General features: G+C 37.0%; 1 pseudogene; it reads left to right on the top strand.

Moving 5' to 3' along the window:
• The first annotated feature begins 253 nt into the window (after positions 1–253).
• LOC109097230 lies at positions 254–9,358 on the top strand (annotated as a pseudogene).
• The last annotated feature ends 129 nt before the right edge of the window (positions 9,359–9,487 follow it).

Here is a 9,487-nt window from a genome sequence, read left to right as displayed (position 1 = left end):
ACGATTTTAACATTCTTGTGATCTCAGGTTATAAAGGTGTTGGGTGATAACCAGCATTCCTTAAGCTTGGATTACCGTGTCAAATACAGTTCCCATGCTTTATGAGCAGAAAGTTGAGAAGTTTGTAACTTCTGGCACTATATTAGATGCAGAGAAGTTGAAACAGTGGACAAACAGTGCTTGATGGGTGTCATCAATTGCCCTTTAGCTTATAAACGGGTACATGTGTCATAGGACTAGATTGGCCAATTGACTCTATGCCACTTTGTGTGTTCCAGGCTCAGGAAATGATGTCATTAGGCCCCTCCCACCCCTTACCTGAACAGAGGGGTAGGGCCAGACTGAAGCCGTCTATACAGACAGGGGAAAAAAAACAAGGAACCGTTCACAACCTGTTTGTCTTTGACGGAAAACCTTTTTATGTGAAAACGAGAATCCAGATTGCACAGGATCTTATTTAACAACTTGAAAAATGGACGTCCCAGAAAATTCCCCAGGGATTATGGGACTTCTGAAAACTTTTGAAGCTTCAGAGTTTGGGAGTTGGGAAAAGATTGGCTCCGGCGGCTTCGGACAGGTGTACAAAGTACGACATATGCAGTGGAAAACATGGTTGGCGATCAAGTGCCCTCCTAGCCTTCATTCAGATGACAAGTAAGTGCATTTTTTGAGTATTTTACATTTTCAGGCTTCTTTGAAGTGTGTTTAAAGTGTCTAAGTTTGTGTGTTTCTTAACCACAGTCACATGAAGGGCAAGAGAATTGTATTTTTGTGACATGAAATCCATAATTTGAGAATGTCATATACTGGAGATATGCTTTAACATCAGTTTGTTTGGATATGAACTGATATCCATTGGTTTGTTTATACATGATTTATTTTAAAATCCATTATTTATTTTAAATCAAAACTGATTTATAGTATAACCATTTTTGTCCACGTGCATGTTTTTTAGGTGTGTGTATGTATGTTAATGTTCATGGGACTAAGGTTTGGTTCATGTTAACATTTGTTATGCTCGCACGCGAAAAGACGCTGCCCCTCAACGTGTTGTTGTCAGGAAACTGCAATAATATACTGCCTCAAGCTATGATTATGACCCCCGCCTCACCAAATATACACACGAACACATTAAGACACCTTGAATATGGCTCAACATCTGTCTAAAGACTTGCATTTACACTAAAGCATTTTACACTTTAACTCTGTCTTGGCATGATAAGGAGTGACTGTATGTGAGCCTGTTTCCCAGTAACCTTCCATATATAGAAATAACCCAGAAGTTTGGCATGCACACAGATGTTGCAGTCACACGCGTAACATTTTACTACTGGTTATATTTATATAGGGTGATAGAAATGTTGAATATTTCATGTATTTTTTATTATGATTAAAGTTTATTTATGTATTTGCAATGAATGGGCCACTTAATGATACTGTGATTTAAAAATTTAACAGTCTATAAAAAACTTAGTCTCTTATGCTCCTTAAGGCTGCATTTATTTAATGAAAATACAGTAAAAACAGTAATATCGTTAAATATTATTACAATTTAAAATAGGCTAACTGTTTTTCATTTTAATCTATTTTAAATTTAATTTTTTCCTGTGATGGCAAAGCTGAATTTTCAGCAGCCAATACCCCAGGCTTCAGTGTCACATGATCGTTCAAAAATCATTAATATACTGATTTAGTGCTCAAGAAATATTAATTATTATTAACATTGTTGAAAACAGTTGTGCTGCTTAATAATTATGTTGAAACTGTCTCAGGATTCTCTGATGAATAGAAAGAACAGCATTTTATTTATTTATTTATTTTTTTTTTATGTTCAAGTCTGGCCACTTTTTAAATGATTTAATGTATCATTGAAAAAAAGAAAAATCTAACTGACCACACACTTTTGAATAGTAGAGTGTGTATGTATATATAAATTCACCCTCATATTTTAATCATGAGCATAACCGTATATTACCTTTTCCGTTCTTCCTCATTGCACTTTATATTGAAAGTCTGTTAAATTTATTTAAAATGACTTATTATGTTCCAGAGTTGTGGATGATGCTGAGGTCTTGAGTCACTAGTCAACCCATTAATAAGCACACATTTATGTGAGATATAGTTTAAAACTGGTTCTTTCTGAAACCGTCTGCATGAAAACACAATATTTAGACTACTTATTGTGATAATTGCTTTAGTTTAGACATTATGAATTGCACTCTAGTATGACATGATATATGATCTAAGGTGATATATGATTTTCTTCGACCGTAAATGTTTCAGTAGCCTTGGATGAGGATGAATACAGGTGCATGTATTATTATCCCAGGCTAATTGTATTGTTATGCGTGTCTTTTTGGACTCCTCTGGCCCTATAATGTAGAATAGGCGCTATTGATATGTAGCACTTTGATATGTAATGGGAATTATTTTGACAAAGGGATATGTCAACAGGTCGTTAATGCTGAAATATTTGATCAGGCGTGGTTATCAGGGTCACATCAAGTGTGACAAACAGCTGTAATCTAGCACGTCCTCCTGCAGAACTTCCTTTTGAACTCTTCATGCAGATGTCACTTTGCGTCACCAAGCTTGAGGAGGAAAAACAAAAGAATCTGATAGAAATCCAGTGAATGTTGTTCCATGTGACCCTCACCACCACGGGAGGTTATCAGCACCTAAGATCCGAAGGTACGAGAATTCTAATTTGCCTCCCCCATCTAAACAGGGCACAGGCTTAAAAGCAGGCTTTGTCCTCCTGTGCTCCACCAGGCCTCCGTTTTTTTTTTTTTTTTTTTGCAGAGTTGCCGAACCGGTCGAACTGGATCAGTCCTTTTTTTTTTTTTAAGAAAAGAACAGCTTTTGTTGAGCTGAAAAGGGTGGCAGAACAGAATAGTGCAGGGTAGTAGAATGGGTCGTTTTTTACATTTACCTCCGAACTCCCTGTTAATCTTCCCCCTCCCACTTGTCCATCCTTGTGAAAATTGCTGCACTGTTTCTTACCACACTCTTTTAGGAATTAGATTTTTTTTATTATTTATTAATTAGGAGTTTTGCATTCCCTTTGTATTTTTAATTGATTTTCTACATGAACAGTAATATACTAAAACAAATTTTTTTTTTTTTTGAATATATTTTATTAACATGTACATTATTTATTAAGAGTTATGCTTTCCCTCAGCTTTATTAAAACTAGTTTTATTTCTGTAGATAATATCAACATAAAGTATATTAAAATGCATTTTATTTATATTCTTGAAAATATTTAATTATTTATTTAGAGCATGCTAAAATATTTGGGGAACAATGTGGCCACTTTGGCTTAAGCGTTGACATCATATGAGTAATAAAAATCACTTTTACACGCAGACTTTTTAATATTGCAAGTTTTTTTGTTTAATATTTCTGCTTGATTTCTTGTGTTACATGGTTGAGAGATCTTTTGGCCTTTTCTTGGTGCTGTTAACTAAGCAAACAGATCGTAAACTCCTTTGAAAAATGTGACCTCCATGTCTGACTTCTGTCTGAGTAGTTACTAATAAAAGGATTTGTGTAAGAACAAAGTACAAGAGAACCATTCATACAATCCCATATCTATCAGTGTTTAAAAACTGGAATGTAATTAAAAAGATGAAGTCAGATAAATATACTGTAAAACTCATAAACCTGTTTTGTGTGTGCATGAACGCTGCTTCAGATGCCCCGTCTATATTTCATAAAGGAAATTTAGCCCATAGCTAAAAAACATTGTGTTATTGTTCATAAAATGCTTCCGGACAATATGAATGAGTCAGCTTGTGCTCAGGTCCAACGGGTTTTAGTACCTTCCCTTGTTGTTTGTGTAGAAGCGTCTTTCTGTGATTTATTGCTCTTATTAATTAATGGGGTGTGTTGCTAGCTATCCAGCTAAAATCCAGCTGGATCCCTCCCATGTTATCACATTCCTTACAGAATAAATGCCATTTGCATTCCACGACAGGTGTGACTTTTTAACTGATTAGTTTTTTTGTCGTTTAGGGAACGTGCCGAACTTTTAGAGGAGGCCAAAAAGATGGAGGCGGCTAAGTTCCGCTACATCCTCCCCGTATACGGCATCTGCAGCGATCCGCAGGGACTAGTGATGGAGTACATGGAGACGGGCTCTCTGGAAACTCTGCTGGCCTCGGAGCCACTGCCCTGGGAGCTGCGTTTCCGTATCATCCACGAGACGTCGGTGGGGATGAACTTCCTGCACTGCATGAACCCACCCCTCCTTCATCTCGACCTTAAACCTGCCAACATCCTGCTGGACGCACACTACCACATCAAGGTGAGCCAGAGCGAGCCACGTCTGGTCATGATGAGGCCTTGACTCTTTTACTGTTATATTAAAAGGTGGTGACTTTATTGCTCACGGTTTAGAACTTCCAAGGAATCAATCACAGGTGATTAATTACATTAAAACTTCAGTACAAGTGATTCATCACTACCTGAGTAAACGGCACTGCTTTCATCCAGCAATTACATAAAACACCTACATAATGCAAAAGTAGACACATTTACAAACCCTCCTGTTGATCCAAACTTTCTTTTTTCTGTGGAACACATAAAAAAAGAAAAATGACTTAACGCCATATTTAAATATTTTTTTTCCCAAAACAGTTCAGATGACCTTCTTTTGTGTTCTTTAATTCATTTCATTCATTAAATGTATTGATTTTTTATTTATTTATTTATTTGTTTGTTTGGATGGATTTATTTATTTGTTTATTTACTAATTTATTTATTAGGAGTTAAGCTGAAACCCTTTGATAAAGAGATTTTTTTAAAACAAATTCACGTTCATGGTTCACTGCAGGTAAACAAATAAAATATGTATTATTATTTAACGTTTTTTTCCCCCAATGGTTTCATTTTAAAATGTTTTATTTCAATTTTACATTTAAAAAAAAAAAAATTATTAGTAGAGTTTAATTAGTGAACCCCTAGCATTTTTTTTTTAAACTCTGTTCTAAATTATCATAAAGGAAAGATTATGATGTTTGGATCAAATTAAAAGTCAATTTCACTGTAAAAAAAAAAAATAAACAGCTACATTTATCTAGATTATGTGTTTCATGTTCAGAAAAACATCCTGTCAGCGTGATGGATTTTAATCTTAATCTCGTGTTGACGACCGTGTCAGATCATGAAAATTCGTAAGGATTTCAAAAGTAATGGGGGGAAGGGCACACCTTTCATTTTCTTTTCAGTCCCCACATACCTATCCAGAAAATTCCCTGTGGGTTGAAAAGCTTTCCCATGCTTTATCCCGTTTATATCCAGCCTTCCCATAGATGAGTAAGCAGGTGTCACGAGGGATGGGTGGGAATCGTCGGATTGAAAAGGCTGGATGTAAACACGCATCCTGGACCAGTCTGAGCAAGCTAAAGCAAGGCAGTGTTAATGAAGGGCTGGCACACACACGCCTACATATGCGTGCACACATTTACAGAAAAATCAGGGCTTCCCCACCTAACTGTAGGTGACATCGAACATGATTTTCTGGAAATAAATAACACTTGCATAAAACCTAACCTGGTTTTAAATAGTGATACCATTAAAATATAAAGAATTAACCTTTGCTGAATACTTTGTGTTCTTTATTTTAGATTTCTGACTTTGGTCTGGCAAGGTGGAATGGCTTTGCCAGGAACGACGATATTAGCCGTGACGGGTTTTGTGGCACCATCGCCTACCTTCCTCCAGAAAGGATCATTGAAAAAGACAGAATCTCTGACACTAAACACGATGTGTACAGGTCAGGCATTTTGGATTGCTGTCATTGTGTAAATTGTAACTGAAACATGAGATCAGCTTCTGTTTGTCAAAACCACCTTTAATGGTTAAGTCAGTGTTGACTAACACATGTGTGTTGTTTCAGTTTTTCCATTGTTATCTGGGGAATCCTCACTCAGAAGAAGCCATATCAAGGTAAGACAAGTGTGTCTGGAAAACCTTATTATTGTTTATCTTCACTATGGGCGGCATCAGATCCCGTAAACGTTTTTTTGGCATTCATTTCAATCTAACTGGCTCCGTGAAGGAGTGGTTCTGTGTTTATCATGTTGTGATTTCCAGGTAAATCTGTTTTTTTTTTTTTTTTTTTTTTTTTTTTTTTTAAGTAACCAAAAGAATTCAGTGTGAAAGAATGGAAAAAATAGTTTTTTGTCAAGACAGACAAAATGGTTGTGTTTGGAATCAGTGAATGGAATCAGTTGGCTACCAAACAAACCTTCCAAAAGGAACATAAATAAAATACTGATTTACAATGAAAGTTGAAATCAAAGGATATGAAATAAGCAGTTTAGAGTTTTTTTTTCCTGGTCTTATGAAAAAATATCTTCAGGATCTTGTTGATTTTTTTTTCCATGTCGTATACCACTCCCAAAAAACAATTATAAAGAAACAAAACTCTATTTAAAAAAAAAAAAAAAAATTATTTCAGTTAAGGCTCCCTCCATGTTTACTAGTATAGTTTAATATATTGTTATAAAAAAATCAGTATATAATTTAAATTTAATATAAAGTGCAGTACTTACACATCACTGTAGAATTTGTTGTATTGCATTTAATTTATGATCATTTTACTTAAAAAAAAAAAAAAACATGGTCCAAACATAATATTAAAAAAAATAATAAAAGAAGAAAAACATTTCAGATCTGTTAAAAATGAGGATTTAAGGGAAATGCACTACAAAAAAACAAACATAATATTAAAAAAAATAATAAAAGAAGAGTAATATAAATAAATTTTCCTTTTTTTCTGTTGATTTTGGTGGTAAAATATGACTTTGTGTGTTTCACTCTGTTTTAATTTGGAAACTCAGTTTTTATTTTTTGTTGCGTGGCAAATAAACTAATGTTATTTATTTTGCTCTGTTGGTTTCATAGGAGAGAATAACATCCTGCACATAATGGTGAAGGTAGTGAAGGGCATTCGTCCGGATCTCAGCCTCATTCCCCGCAGTCGTCCCCAGGCCCTGCTCAGGGTTCCTGTACCTTATGCAGAAATGCTGGGCACATTCCCCTGAAGCCCGACCCCAGTTTTCAAGGTGAGTGGCTCTCACTTCGATCACACCATTAATGAATGTGCTGAGTCACAGGAACCAGAGTTGCACTGCAACAGTGATATGACAGAATATGCCAGGCAACCAGACCAACAAAGACACAATTAGCCTTTACTGTTCTTCAATGCATTTTAATACTGAATAGGTTTTGTAACTTCAGGAACTATTTCTATAAATACCAGAGCTTCCGTAAAAATAAATAAATAAATAAAATAAAAAAATAAATTTTGTTCATTGAAACATTGATCACTTGCTCCGGCAGAGATCACGTCAGAGGTTGAGGAGCTGTGCACCAAACCTCATGATGAGTCCAGAGCTTCCATTTCTTCAGAACCAGACTGTTCCCCTTGCCCTGCCCCCCCGCCTCCAGTGAACAGGTAATTTCAGATGTATAGCTATGCATGATTCTTAACTAATCTTGTTCCGATATCACTACTGTGTATCACGTAAAGCACTGTTTCCAGCAAGTTATGTGGCATATGATTCATTTAGATTGACCTCCAATGAGGTTTAGACTTCCTGTCCATCAGTTATTAGGCAACTCTTTGCTATTTGTTTGTTTTAGTCTAAGTACATAGTGTAAATGTTTTACCAAGATGACAGTCTTTCATCAGTAAGAGAGAATGCCACCAAAAACTGCATTGCATTTTACACAGAACCCTTTTGTCATTTTCTGTGACAGCGTATAACCACAGTTTATTTTAGGAAGAATACACTGCCCTTCATCTGTCAAAAATGTTACATATTAGAATTAACTGTTTGCATCTACGGTCAGCGAATTTATTCATTTATTGGCTCCCTCCATTGTTTCTAAAATATGAAAACATGGTTGCTTAATCGTGATTGTTGATTAAATGTTCTCTTACAAACAATCTATTCTACTTCAGATACAGACAAACAACCAGAAGCCAGTGAGGCCGAAGTCAGCCATGTTACCTGAGAAAAGATTACAGCCTGTCTGAGCTGCTGTCTCAGATTGACTCCGGCTTGTCTCGCAGTTGTTTTAGCAATGTCAAAGAAGAGTCCCCTTGAGAGCAAAGACAACACCAGCAAGAGACTGTCAGGCATCTCCTCTGTCGACTCAGCTTTCTCATCCCAAGGCTCGATTACGTTGTCCTTTGAGAAAGAAAATGCTGTAAAATGGTAAGAGAAAACCACAGTAGCATCTTGCCAGTATTTATTTTTTTATTTTTTTGTACTATATGCATAAGGGTATTTTATTTTTTGTTATTTGTCTTGTTGCTTTTTGTTTAGCTTCTGTTTGTTTTTTTGCTTATTTTGTTATTTTCTTTTTTTTTAGTTGTTTGGTTTATTCATTTTGTTCTTTTTTGTTGTGCTTTGATTTTTGTTTGAGTGTTTTTTTATTATTTAGTTTTCTGTTTTATTTTGAGTTGGTTTTTGTTTTTCGTTATGTTACCCATTTTGGATTTGGTTTTACAAATATTATTGATCATCAGAGATATGTTGAGGGGAAACTTGCTGAATCTGACAATCGTAAAATTCTAATCAGTGTGCCATAAAATTCTTTTCACTAATTTTTATTGTTGTTCACTGTGTTTATGTACAACAGACTCCAGTGAGTTACAGAAGAAGAAACTTTGTGAAGCCATGTCGCACGGAGGACATCGCCAGCTGATGAAGATCCTCCAGCCTCAAGATGTTGATTTGCTCTTGGAGGGCGGCAGCAACCTGCTCCACTTCGCAGTGAGGCCTGGCACATGAGGATCCTTCTTCTTTTTCTCTCCTTCCTTTTTTTCAGTAAAGTTTTCTGCTGTACTTAGACTTAACTGCTAAAGAACCCTACAATTTGCCCCATATTCACGTGAGCCACGCCCCTCCACCTGGCCGCTGACAAAAGCAGGCTGACAGGGAGTGTACTGAGATTCTCTCCCTGAGCCGCAAGACTTGCACAAAACTGTCAAACGCCAAGGATCTGAGGACCAAGATACACACCTCCTGCACTTGCAGCAGCTACAGAAGCGACTCCCTTTGGAATCCCTGATCACCCGCTTACTACCCTAGAACTTCACCTGCTGTGCTTTTATTAACGAAATCGACCGCTCAGGGACGCAGGGACGCACGCCGACGCATATCGCCTGCCACCACGGACAGGAGATGTGGTGAGGGTCTTGCTAAGTCGGAGTCGGTTGAGCTGACGTCCATGTAAAAAGGTAACAGACGACCTGGACCCGGCGCTACACCTGGCTGCCTGGAAAGGCCATTTGGGAATAGTGAAGCTCCTGGTGAAGCAGGCCGGTGCCGACTGTTGATGGTCAGACATCGGACACGGCGCATGCAACATCCCCGTCCTCGGCGTCTCAACGAGAGCCCCAGCTAACCGTGTGGCACGGATCCTGGTGGAGCTCGGCGCTATAACGTGCACCTGACCTCTGATGGCC

Source organism: Cyprinus carpio, chromosome A10 (assembly GCF_018340385.1).
Source record: "Cyprinus carpio isolate SPL01 chromosome A10, ASM1834038v1, whole genome shotgun sequence".
Classification (NCBI taxonomy): domain Eukaryota; kingdom Metazoa; phylum Chordata; class Actinopteri; order Cypriniformes; family Cyprinidae; genus Cyprinus; species Cyprinus carpio.
The sequence above is the reverse complement of the archived record's forward strand: the minus strand, read 5'-3'. Positions and strand labels throughout refer to the sequence as shown.